Source organism: Chiloscyllium plagiosum, unplaced genomic scaffold, assembly GCF_037043375.1.
Source record: "Chiloscyllium plagiosum isolate Xiang-an unplaced genomic scaffold, Cpla_swu_hap1 HiC_scaffold_28, whole genome shotgun sequence".
Lineage (NCBI taxonomy): Eukaryota > Metazoa > Chordata > Chondrichthyes > Orectolobiformes > Hemiscylliidae > Chiloscyllium > Chiloscyllium plagiosum.
In genome coordinates, this window is record NW_028270166.1 from 35,401,884 (window position 1) to 35,415,472 (window position 13,589).

Sequence of the window (13,589 nt, forward strand, 5' to 3'; positions counted from 1 at the left end):
GTTTACAAATGACACCAAAATTGCAGGTGTAGTGGACAACGAAGAGGGTTACCTCAGATTACAACGGGATCTCGATCAGATGGGCCAATGGGCTGAGAGGTGACATATGGAGTTTAAATCAGATAAATGCAAGGTGCTGCATTTTGGGAACACAAATCTGAGCAGGACTTATACACTTAATGGTAAGGTCCTAGGGAGTGTTGCTGAACAAAGAAACCTTGGAGTACAGATTCATAGCTCCTTGAAAGTGGAATCGCAGGCAGGAGAGTGAAGAAGGCGTTTGGTATGCTTTCCTTTATCGGTCAGAGTGTTGACTACATGAGTTGGGAGGTCATGTTGCGGCTGTACAGGACAATGGTTAGGCCACTGTTGGTATATTGCGTGCAATTCTGGTCTCCTTCCTATCGGAAAGAGGTTGTGAAACTTGAAAGGGTTCAGAAAAGATTTACAAGGATGTTGCCAGGGTTGGAGGATTTGAGCTATATGGAGAGGCTGAACAGGCTGAGGCTGTTTTCCCTGGAGTGTCGGAGGCTGAGGGGTGACCTTATAGAGGTTTACAAAATCATTAGGTGCATGGATAGGGTAAATAGACAAAGTCTTTTCCCTGGGGTGGGGAAGTCAAGAAATAGAGGGCATAGGTTTAGAGTGAGAGGGGAAAGATATAAAAGAGACCTAAGGGGCAACGTTTTCACCCAGAGGGTGGTACGTGTATGGAATGAGCTGCCAGAAGAAGTGGTGGAGGCTGGTACAATTACAGTATTTAAGAGGCATTTGGATGGGTAAATGAATAGGAAGGGTTTGGAGGGATATGGGCCGGGTGCTGGCAGGTGGGACTAGATTGGGTTGGGATAACTGGTCGGCACGGACGAGTTGGGACGAAGGGTCTGTTTCCGTGCTGTACATCTCTATGACTATGGCTTCTATGACAGAGGAATTATTCGAACCAGATTTTTCTTAGATCATCAGCACCAAGCTAAATTTCCTCTTTGTGCTGGAACCATTCTATTATTTAATGGGAGGAATTTTACTGGTTTGTGGATGATAGGCTGGAAGCTGAGGAAACCAGGATAATGTCACCACGTCTCCCCTAATCAATTCCTCTGCTGGGAAACATTTCGCACTGGGGTTCCAACTGATCCCTGTTGAACTCCATTTTGAACAATCGGTGGCCCATTTGAGATGCTCTTCATGCTGTCAGTATTTTCTCAGTAATGGACACACCTCCCATCTGTATCCTATGGCAATGTGTGTAGCTGCTGCATGGAAGAGGTCTTGGAGGCCGTATGGCCATAACAAAATCTTCCATATTGGTCCCAGCTGTGCCGCTGACACTTTTCTCCCCCTGTTTTCCATGGCCTGCCTGCATGACTGCATTATAAAGGCTCTCACCTCTCTGTAAATGCTTCCACTTTGAGATGCCCTCACATGCTCAAAGGTGACTCTGCAGCAGTCGGTCCTTCTGATGATATTGTAAAGGCCTCAGAGCAATCAACACTCTGATTAAACCCATGGCCTGCCATCCCCAGTTGGCTACCATTTTAGCCTGGCTGGTTCTTAATTGCATTCTGGCAATAGTGTGGGTGAAGTCCCTACTCCCACCTGTGTGGACCTCCAAGACCGAAACCGTCCCGCCAATGCAACCATCACAATTTAGCTAAAATCCCCTCGTGTGGACTAAGTTCATTTGTGCCCTCAACAGCAGGCAAGATGGTGGGCATGCTGAGAGGTTCGTGTGGGAACCTCTCTGTCCAACACCTAGCAGCAGGAAAGCTATCCAACATTTAGTGAGAGATGGCAGGGGATCAACATGGGAAAGTTTTCAACTCATGGTAAGATGTCGATTAGGTGCATTAATTTGCTGTTTAAATCCAATTAAACCTGAGCACATGGGTTTGATTATGGGATTTGACACAATAGAGGAGACGTGGGTTCAAGAGCCATGTCTCTGAGCAGGTTGAGTAGAAACTATTTTTCATGATGGAATTAAACAAGAATTTCAATAACTTGCCCAATCTCCAAAAAGTTACCCAGTGGGGTGGCTCAGTGGTTCGCACCGCTGCCTCACAGCACCAGGGTCCTGGGTTCAATTCCAGCCTCAGGTAACTGTCTGTGTGGTGCTTGCACATTCTCCCTGTGTCTGCCTGGGTTTCCTCCGGGTGCTCCAGTTTCCTCCCAAGTCCAAAGATGTGCAGGTCAGGTGAATTGGCCATGCTAAATTGCCCATAGCGTTAGGTACATTAGTCAGAGGGGAAATGGGTCTGGGTGGGTTACTCTTCGGAGAGTTGGTGTGGACTGTTTGGACCGAAGGGCCTGTTTCCACACTGTAGATAATCAAATCAAAACTGTTGGGTTTTAATTAAGTAGAGGAAAGTAGTTCCTTCAGGAAATCCCTCATTTACAGGCACTCAGTGTCTGAGCAGTTGGTTATAGAATGATTACTGTAGAAATAATCGTTGACTTATGGATACCTTTCACCCAAACCAAACTAGTTTTTATTTTAAAAGAAGCCAATTTCAGTAGGCTTTCTTGAGTTAACAGAAGAGTGAATTTATTACTTACTAAATGTGGGAATAAATAACGATGCAACAGGTGTGCAAACTGATCAGGAATAAGAAGACGTCAAGACGGAATTGATTACTGACTAAACATGAAAAGAAAAAATAATTCGACATGCTTGTACACTGATTAGGAATAAGAAGGTATAGGATATGCAGCTCAGTCTCTAGGTCATTCATGGAGGGTAAATAGTGGAACATTGAAAGTTGCACAGTGAGTTTCAGCATTTTAGGCTTTGCAGGGTAGTAGTAATTTTTTAATCCTGACTCTTTTAGAAGATGCTTGGCTGGCAGCAAACTGAGGAAAAGAGTCCTTCTGTGGCTCTATTTCCTATTGGCTGTCTTGTTACCAAGCTAGCTTTGAGCACTCAGCATGTTAGTCATGTTACCTGCAACATATGGGCACTAATGAATAGTTCTTCAACTATGACCATGGCTGCACACTAGTGCTCAAACCTAACCTAGTACAGATAAATACTTTAGTTCACTAGTGGCAACTTCTCCCATTAGCACACCCAGTCCAGAGTGGTTAGTTTTAACCACTTTCATTCCTGGAAGAGCACCAAAAATCTACAAGAGGTGGCGTTTTGCTGAGAGTGGCAAGTAGTTCCTTGGTTATCACTTCTTGTTACGTCTCTCTCTGTGTTTGACGTTTCTCTGACACTATACTGGCGTGACAATCCATGCCTTCTGTACAGGACTTTGTGCAACAGCACTGAATTTACCTCTGCTATCTTTTTTTTGTCCTTTAAAAAGTAAGCACATTTTGGAATTAGAGGTTTTAAAAAAGGAACATGGGAACAGAAATGGGCCATTCAGCCCTTTGAGCCTGTTCTACATTCCATGAGCTCATGGCTGATCTGTGGCCCAACTCCATATGTGGCCTGAATTCCATAAAACATTGCCTAATAAAAAAGATCAATCTCACTAACAACCGATCTAACATCAATTTCCATTGTAGAAAAGACTTCCAGTCCTTTGTCACCTTTTGTGTATAGATATGTTTCCTAACATCTCTCTTGTATGGTCTGAACCTAATTCATACTAATCCAGGGTTCTGATTCACAAGAAAGATACCTACTTCAAGAGGGTTTTACAGCACTGCTATATCTTCCCTGCGTCCTTGACAAAGAGCATACTTTTGAAAAAAAGAGCAGACTTAGGACATATTCAAGAACTCTGTTGTTATCAATGTCTTTCTGTTATTTGATGTAATACTTGTGGCTTTGTTCTGACCATCCATAGCACAGGACCCATTACCTGTTTGGCTCTGTAATCTGTTTCCATCTTTAGGCTATTTGTTTCCTCTCTTGGCAAAGATAGTAACTGATCAGTGTTCTGAAGTTTCCAGTGATGGTGAATAATAGGAAGCAAAGGTCAAAGCTATTCATACGCATACAATGAATTGCTGTGCTGTTCTGAATCTCATGTTAATTCACATGGTACAGCAGGATAAGGTGTACAACATAATAGAAAACTGGAACCATGAATTGTAGGAGTGTCATCAGTAGCTGCTGGGAGCTCTAGACATAAAGGCTGAACATAAGGCTGTACAAACTGTTAACGTTTATTACCGATAATATATATATATATATATACAACAAATGGAATAAACCTGCTCGTGTACCTCTTTCCATTAGATCTTAATCTCATGTGATCTGACATCATGGTGAGTTGCACACAGGCTTAGTTTGGATAGCTAATCTTTCACTTTTCATAAATAAAGGTAAAGTATTGCAGCTGCTAGAGAGTCTGAAATATGAACTGAAAGTGCTGTCAAAACCCAGCAGGTCTAGCAGGGGACAGAAACAGAGTTAAACATTTTGAGTTTAATATGACTCTTCCTTGGCACATAATTCGGTAATTCTGTTCATTCTATAGTTATATACTTCATCAGAAAAAGCAGGTGATAAAACAATCACAGGAAATACAGGAGAACATTTCTAATACCCATGAAGCAGCTGTAAGGAGCCTCAAAAACCCATACCCTACACCATCTCAATCCTTTTCTTCAAACCATCGCACAACTTCTAATGTTCAGATTAAAAGCCCAGCCAATTGAAAATGTGAAAGTTTATGTTTTATAGGATAGTTTTGAGTACAATAATTAGCACCTAAAATTTTCAAAGGATATTTGTTGTTAGAAAGTATTTGAAATAAATTAACAAGAATAGGCAATAAAGCTGGTAATCCTGCAAATTACATAGTCTCCTACATAATACATTTGTGCTTGGAAAATGTGCTAACTCATATATTAATTATGCACTTAGAACTGTGTATTTCTTTCCCTTTAATTTTCTCCCTTTTGCTCAGTCCTGCTCAGATGTGCTGGTGCTTTCTGTAGTTGTAACTGGGCAGCAACCAAGACCATCCAAGTCCTTCACTCATTAATTGAAGGCAAATGTCAATCATGAATAGCAGTGGTTATATTATCCTCAAAGCCATCACAGTTCAAACTTGCTCCTGACCTTAGGTGACAGTTAGAAACATGCACTTTCTAGTCAGTGCCTAGTGACCAAGAAACTTGATAAAATAACATTGATCCAATACTAAACTATAACAGTGAATTAAATTGAAGAAAAAAAAAGTCAGGTTAAAGGAAAAGAGTAGGGGATGTAACTAATTAGATTGCTCTTTAGAAACCTAGGGAGGAATATAGTTTTGGTGATATGGGTCCTGCTGTGTCTTGTCACTTTCACGACTAATGGCAGTACCAGACTGATGTTGTTCCCTGACTCCAGACTTAGGCTGCGATTGAATGAAATCCTGGTAAGCTACTTGGAGAAGAGATATTTTCCAATCAACTTGTTCAGAGACATTATTGCACACCACTGGAGCAGATGGGACATCAACTAGGCCTCCTGGTTCAAAGGTATGGACACGACACCCTACCATAAGAACCCTTTGACTATTTGGAGTGGAAGTTGCCTAAGTTTTCGTGAGCAATTAGTGAACCAGCAATGAGATGAACCTGTGGATTTCAGATCCCTAAATGTCTCCGCAAGATTTTATGGGAAGTGAGTGTAATCTACGTGCTAGGTGGTGAATGCAGCTTTGGGTAGTTTGCAGGAAAGTTTCCTGTTTTTCCTTTTCATCAATCGGTGCCTCTCATACCTGAAGCTTGAAAAGCTGCGTTATCTCACAACAGTGTTTTTATGTTCCTTTGCAACAGTTCATTAATTTTGTGGCAATAGAATGGAATTTACAGAGCTACAGCAACTCAGTTGCAGTGTGAATAGCTGCTGTAATGGTTGTATGATTGTTTAGCTCCGTACTAAGAACAATTGTGCCTGATACACAATACTGAAAAGAGATCACCAATTTCCAAAGCTTAGAATCAGGCCTGCTCGTGAATGGTGTGGATTCAATGGCAGATGATGTGTTCAATGATTTCCATGGCTTATCAGCTGGAGTGACAAATAGGCAGAAGTTGAAGCCTGTTAGTTGCTCATCCTAGCAGAACACAAAGGCTCCATAGCAATCATGAATTGATACAAAGGCAGATTATAATTCAGTGCACTGTGAAGGTAGAGATTATTAGGAAGATGAGACATTTTCAAAGTTGTACAATTATGTAAGAGCAATCTAAATCATTTTCTTGTTGGCTACACTTTCCTCATCAATCATGATCAAAAGCATTCATCTGGACAACAGTTAATGCTTAACAACTCTAGTCTTCGACAACCTCATGAAAACATCAGTGTGGTTTGGAGAGGGTGCTGTCTTGAGTCAGTGTCTAACCCACAGGTCATCGCAAAAATCCATCTCAACAAAAAAAACTATTGGGAGCACGCCACATAAATAGCAGGGTTTAATGAATCGATTTGATGAGAAGGTATCAATGTTTCACTCTCATTGAGCTAATGTTAGGGCAGGTGGGGTGGGCCACATTTGTGTTCTCATTACAAGTTGCCCTAAGGGAGTTGAGAGGATTGTGGAGGGAAACAAGGGAATAAAGATCTTGGGCAACCATCACTTGGTGAAGATTTCGTGGGCAACTATGAAACAGACACCCCTAGATTAACTGTTTTAAATATTCCTGACAGTATTATGGTATATTTTTCTAGATGTTATGTTACTGGAGGATTTGCCTTGGTACGTATAGCACTCTACCTTTTTGGCCATAAGGGAAACCAATGGGATGTATTGGGGGTTTCCCCAAGACTGTAGTTTGGTCTCGCACAGCTCAAGAGCAAGTGCCTGAAGAATTGGTTGGAAGATATGAGGCACCACCATCCTTGTCATTGATTGGTGTCTAATTGGCGGCACGGTGGCTCAGTGGTTAGCACTGCTGCCTCACAGCACCAGGGACCTGCGGTCGATTCTCACCTCGGGCAACTGACTGTGTGGAATTTGCACATTCTCCCCGTGTCTGTGTGGGTTTCCTCTGGGTGCTCCACAATCCAAAAATGTGCAGGTCAGGTGAATTGGCCATGCTAAATTGCCCATAGTGTTAGGTGCAATAGTCAGGGGTAAATGTGGGGTAGGAGAATGGGTCGGTATGGACTTGTTGGGTTGAAGGGCCTGTTTCCATATTGTAGGGAATCTAACCTAATCTAAAAAAAACTAATTGATACCATTGATTGGTAATGGTATCTAAGAATCTTTATGAAGATTAACCTTTGCCTGATACACTGTAAAAGAGTTCAAACCTACTTTGGTCTACAGATATAATAATGTTCTGAAGAGGAGAGATATTGGACTCAAAATGTTAACTTCATTTCTCTCTTCACGGATGTTGCCAGATTTGCTGAATTTCTCCAACAGTTTCTATTTTTATTTCAGACCTCAAGCAGCCACAGTACCTTGGTTTTATCCTGTTCCATACCTTTCTTCAGTGACAGCAACATTCCAATACAAGTCAGGTTTGTACCATAAAAGATCTGCCTCCAAACAGTCCATTATAACAGACAGCTCTTTTTAGGATGTAACAGAAGAATCTTTGGGATAAGCTGGAGGGATTGGAGTTTAGGAAAATATTGAAGTATTTAAAGGATTCCAGACTCTACCACTCATTGCTTAGTATCCCAACAAGGATAGTTTCATGGTGAGTAGAGCTCTACACCAAAGGCCACAAGATAGTTTATGACTATCTGTCTTTGTGGGAAAATAAGAAGGGCCTCTTTAGGGTCAGAATCAAATGTGTTCTCTGAATTTTCATGACCTGATGCCTACATGAGACAGATCTGTATACCTATTGAAGGAAATGTAAGGAAAAGTAATGGTAGTGGTAGTCCAGGCTAATATCTGCAGATATGGTTTAATTCCGTTACAGATGGAATTCAAATTCAGATTGTTAAAGCTAAAGTTCAAAACTAGTCTCAGCCAAGAAACTGTCATTGATTGACATAAAAATCAATCTGTTCACTGATCTTACTTACAGATGTAGATTTTGGTCTTATTCAGTCTCCAGATCTGAAGCAATATTGTCAACTCTTAACTGCCCTCTGCAATATCCTGGTAAGCCCATTAGGGCAATTAGAGATGGACAATGCTTATCATGGTATCTTTGATCCCATCTTAGAGTAGCAGATCATTGGGAGCATAGGTCCATTCAGAAGTTTAGGATTCTTCCCACTCCATTCCCAGTAATCGTACAATTCAATGACCTAATGAATGGGACTGGAAAACACTAAGAGGTTTCCAATAAATTGTTCAGTTTAATTGACTGGTTAAAACTTCTTTAGCTTTGCACGAACGTGGGATTCCATAAGCCTTGGTTCTAAAATACTGCATCTAAAGCTCTTTGGATGAGGGGTAAATGTTATCTGTCCTAATGAGAAAAAGCTGTAGATTCTATGTTGGGACAAGAGGAACTCAAAGGTTGGGTATACATTTCCCATTAACTTGGAGTTTTTGAAATATGGTGTTAGGTTTCCACATATTTCACTCCAGAATGAGAAAAGAAGTAAACTTAGCACATGGATATTCAGAACATCAAGATGGCTGGAATGATACAGATTGCACTACATGGGTTTGTCCCTCACACTGAAGATGATGATGAACACCTGAGGTTTGAGACACAGAGATTTATCTCTGTGGTAAGTATGAAAACTGTGTTGCAAGTGAGCACATCTGAAGAAGAGGGGATCTGGCTTCACAATGATAGCACACTGGTGATAGCCTGGTAACATTCACTATCCAGATTCATTTATACAGAATGCCACATCAGTTGATGGCTGATGAGTATGCAAAGCCATTTCCAAGCAAATGTCAGCGGATATAAGAGAGGAAAGAACCTCAGTCAAATCTAATCCTGTAGTTTAAAGTTCACATGGGCATTTATTTTCCTGGCACCATCACCCTATATTAGTTCAGAGTAAGAATCGTGGCTGACCTGTGTCAAGGGCTCTCAATCCAATTATAGCATTGAAGTATCATACTGATTGAGAGCAGGCAGGAAAGAGGGGTTGAGGCAGAAGATCAACCATGATCATATTGAATGGAGAAGCAGACCCAAGGGAACATGGCCAATTCCTGTCCTATTTTTCATGCTTTTGTCAGTTAACATGCATCAGATCATGGTTTGAAACTGGAGTTTTCCTAATTTCTGCGGATCAGCTATTTAGACAGTGGGACGGTGAACTATTTGGAATTTATTTACCAAGTGATTTTAGCAATCCGATCTAAAGTGGCACTGATAAACAATATCACATCATGCATTTTTCTTATCTTGCACTCCTGTTAAAGCAATGAGCTTTTCTATTTATTCTCAAGTGGGTGTCCTCTCTCAAATTTAAAGATCTGGTGGTCATAATCTGCTTCTGTCATTTACTGAAGTAGTGACAGTGATGAAAACTTTCCATTCAGTTTTGAATCAGTCATTTGTAATCTGGTTGCTGTATTTAGGTTATTTACGTGTTTACAGCATTTATTAAGGTAGACGTTTAGATGCTTGAAGTTTTAAAAATTAACATTTGTAACTTGACCATTAACAGCTTGGAGGTGCCATTTCTTTGATCACAATGGTAGTGGAAAAAGTAGACAGGATTAATGAGAAGTGATATGGAAGAAGAAGTTGTTCATACATTATTCTTCCAAGTTTATCAGTGCTTTGTGCATTTTCCAAAAATGAGTGAAATAGGTCATGATAAAGAAGGGAAAGCATTGTTTTAACTGATTGAGATTTTAATTCATAGTGATGAGAAAAGTCAGAGGGGCAAAGGTTGAAGAAAAAAATGGCAGGAGTGGCAAATGAAGGAAAATCAGTGAGGATATGTTCACTGTAGGTTCAAAGAATGCCCTAATTGAAACCTATAAAAATTCACTCAGGATCTGGTTGGGTAAACATAGGAAGGATGTTCCCAATGACTGGGTGTCCAGAACAGTCTAAGGATATGGGGTAGGTAGATTAGGAATGAGATGAGGAGAAATTTATTCATCCATTGAGTGGTGAACGTGTGGAATTGTCTTCCACAGAAAGCAACTGAGGCCAAAACATTGAATGTTTTCAAGAAGGAGATAGGTATAGTTCTTAGGGCTAAAGGGATCAAAGTGAATGGGGAGAAAGTTGAATGAGGGCACTGAGGTGGATGACCAGCTATGATCATATAAAATGGTGGAGCAGGCTCAAAGTGCCAAATGGCCTACTCCTGCTCCTATTTTAAATGTTGCTCTGCTTTTGGGATAGTTTCTAAGAACAGCATATCATGGAGCCAACCAGAGAACAGGCCACGTGGCATTGTGTGAAAAATAGGATTAATTGGAATAGAACAGAGCAGAATAGTCATTTATTGTCATTTGCAAAAAAAGTAGTGAAAAATGTTTAAGTCACTATACCATGGTACTTATATTAATAGGGACGGGCAATAAATACTGGCCAAGTCAGAGTTGCCCAATCCTGTGAGTGAATTAATAAATCAGGAACAAATTCTGAACATAAGAATTAGGCGCAACAGGAGATCATTTTGCCCTTTGAACCTGCTCCTCCATTCAATAAAATCATGGCTGATCTGTTTGTGTTTCAAATTCTACATCCCCATCTCCCCCACCCTTTCAATCCCTTCCCTAATATGAATCTGTCCATCTCTGCTGTGAAAATATTCAATGAGTCTTCTTCTGCCACCTTCTAAGGCAAAGTCCAAAGTCACACAACTCTCTGAAAAAAAGGAAATCTCCTCATCTCGGTCTTAAAACAGTGACCCTCAATTTTGAAACAGTGTCCCCTCGTTCTGGACTCAAAGAATAAAACATCATTTCCACACCGACATTGTCGAGAACATTTCGGATCTTACCTACATCGAACACTCACTCTTTAGGTCCTTCCAAACTCCAGTGAAAATAAGCCGAATTAACAAGTTACATTACAATAGCAGACATCGGGTAGACTCTTTCCAGGCACTGAATGATGTGGGGGTTGGTGAGAAAGTTGAGAAAATTGCATGAGATTGGTAGTGAGGAGTTTCTCAATGTCAAGAGGGCAATCTGGATGCTTGAGGTCTCATTGACATGTAGGGAAACCCCTGGTATAACAGCAGTCACTGGTTGTGACCACACTGGCATTGGGCCTGGGTTAAGTGAGGGAGAGGGCTGCTACACCCATTGATGTCAGGCCTTTTAAAGGGAAACAACATTACACAGAGTCAATCCTTTTACTTTCTTTACTTTTGTTTTTGGGTGCGTGGCCCTCTGACATCCATGCAAAGTGTTGATTTCCAGAACTGGAAGTCAGTGTGTCAGCATGACAATTAGCCTGTACAGAACCTCGGAGGAAATACCCACAGGCTGCACAGCTCAGTGGAAATGTACACATGAACCCATGTGTTATGCATGCAATTGTGTAATGTTGCCCATTTAAGAGAGCGGGTCAGGTGACTTGTCCTGGGAGCTAGGAGAGGCAGTCTAGGACTGACTGTGGAGCTGAGAGGGTGTACAGTAAAGTATTCCCTGTTCGTGTTTACCCTCTGTCTATCTCATGTTGTATTTATGGTTCTAGTGAACCACATGCATAACACCATATATTGAATAGGACACAGACCAGAGGGGTTCCTAATCCTTGACCATCCAAATCCATTGGCTCCCTATGTGCTGCACACCTCCCTGCTTCAGACTTCACTGAGCACTCAATTCACACCATCACTTTTGGATACCAAGCCCAGGGAAAGAATAGGGATGTTTTAGCACAGGGTAATGGTGTCAGCATAATTCATAGGCCTGTGTATGCCTTGTTCATCTTGATTTTGAATTCTACAGCAACCTCTCAATGCAGACATCGATCCACGAAACATACAGGGCACTGTGAGTCCGTCAGTGGGCAGGGCAGCTTCAGAATGTCAGTACTCCTCTGGGTGCACGGTAGCCCTCGAAAGACGCTAGGGATGTTGGCAGAGTGCCAAGCTGAGCCGGGAATGGTGTGTGGTAAAATGGTGATAGAATTAGGTGAGCGGGAAGCTCTGAAGCAGGGCGGGTAGTTAATGAGGCCAATTTAGTAAGATTGGTGAGAAATCTCATTAGACCTCATGATGAAAACCCTCCAAAACTTTATGCAACTTATACTCGGTCAAAAGAAAACGTTAGATTCAGCCCAATGGCTGAAAAATGCCAAAATAATCCAGTCAATCAATTATTTTCTTTGGAGCTTTACTGGATCAGAAATAAAATTTTATTTGTAAACTGTTCAGTGAATATTTCAGTTCCTAGGAGGTCACTTGTTAGTACCAGAAAATAAAATAACTTCACCCTTGAGCAGTCATTGAGATGACAGATACACGTACATTGTGTGCCTGTGCATTCTGGTATATGTATACTGATAAATGGTGAGATGTGTCTAGTGTTGCCTGACCAATCTGACATTTCTCCAATTGTTTCCCTCCTTCTAAATGAGGATTCTCAATGATAAGCCCATTGTGCCCTGTCTGAAATGGTAAGCAGAAAATAAACACTGTTCAAGGCAACTATCAAAGCAGATAGCAACAGCGTATATTCATCACAAAGTAAGTCAGAAATATGTTTTTGCTCTGAATGCTAATGTGAACCACTTTTAAATTTTCTTTTGCCCAGCGGACAGTGGCTTTGGGCACCCACTATATAAGATTAATGAAATGGAATATGTAAACAAGATGTGAAATTAAGGAAAACATGATGAGTAAGTTGATGAAGGCAATAATATCGATCGACCAAATATGATTATGTGCTTCCACATTTTTCAGAAGATTTAACATTAACCAGGGAATGAAGGAGAAATAAAAGGGATTGGGATGGACCAGAAAGAAGGTAGGGCACATGTTCCAATCTCAATTATCTTTCTCACCATTGCTTCTGTGAAAATGATTGAAAAATACAAACTCAACTCTTGAAATCAAATGCAAAGGATGGCTCCTTTACTAACTTTCTACAGAACATTCAACATCTTTTAGAATTATACCTCAGCAAAAGTGCGAGCCATCAAAATTGAGATGAAGAATGGAAAGGAAAACATAGACATGGCCCCAATGCCCACAGCTCATGTTTCAGTGATCGACCCAAGATGGTATCATGGATAACCTTTTTGTAGCAGAGAATAAAAATGTACATTTAAACATCACTACTTAAAGCCATCAAAATTATTCCTGCTTCACCATTACTTTCCTGTTAGCATCCCAGTATCCTCCAATCTCCACAGTTGACTTCCCAAGCTCTCTGATCGCAAGTAGTGGGCTGTGATAAACCCCCTGGGAGTTTCATTAAGCAGAGCCCCAGTACTGACCCTTCCCCCGATGAATGAACAGACCCCTGACTGATTTCTATGCAGTTCCCTGACTCAATGTACCATGGTTACCCAGACTGGTTCCTCTCGACCAATAGCACTGACTCTGACTGACTTTCTAAACTGTAGATGTGCAGACTGCCAAACAATCCCAAGAAGCAAACTCACTGTGTCCTAGCCCCTGGACTGAGATCCAATGATGCTAATAACTTATTGTATAGGATCTTCTGACTGAAAGCAGTTTCTCTTGGCCTGACTGAAGACTTCACTGATTCGACATTGAGACCTACTCATTTCCTTGCTGCATGTCCAATATGCTTACCATGTATATTGCTGGAACATGGTGCAGT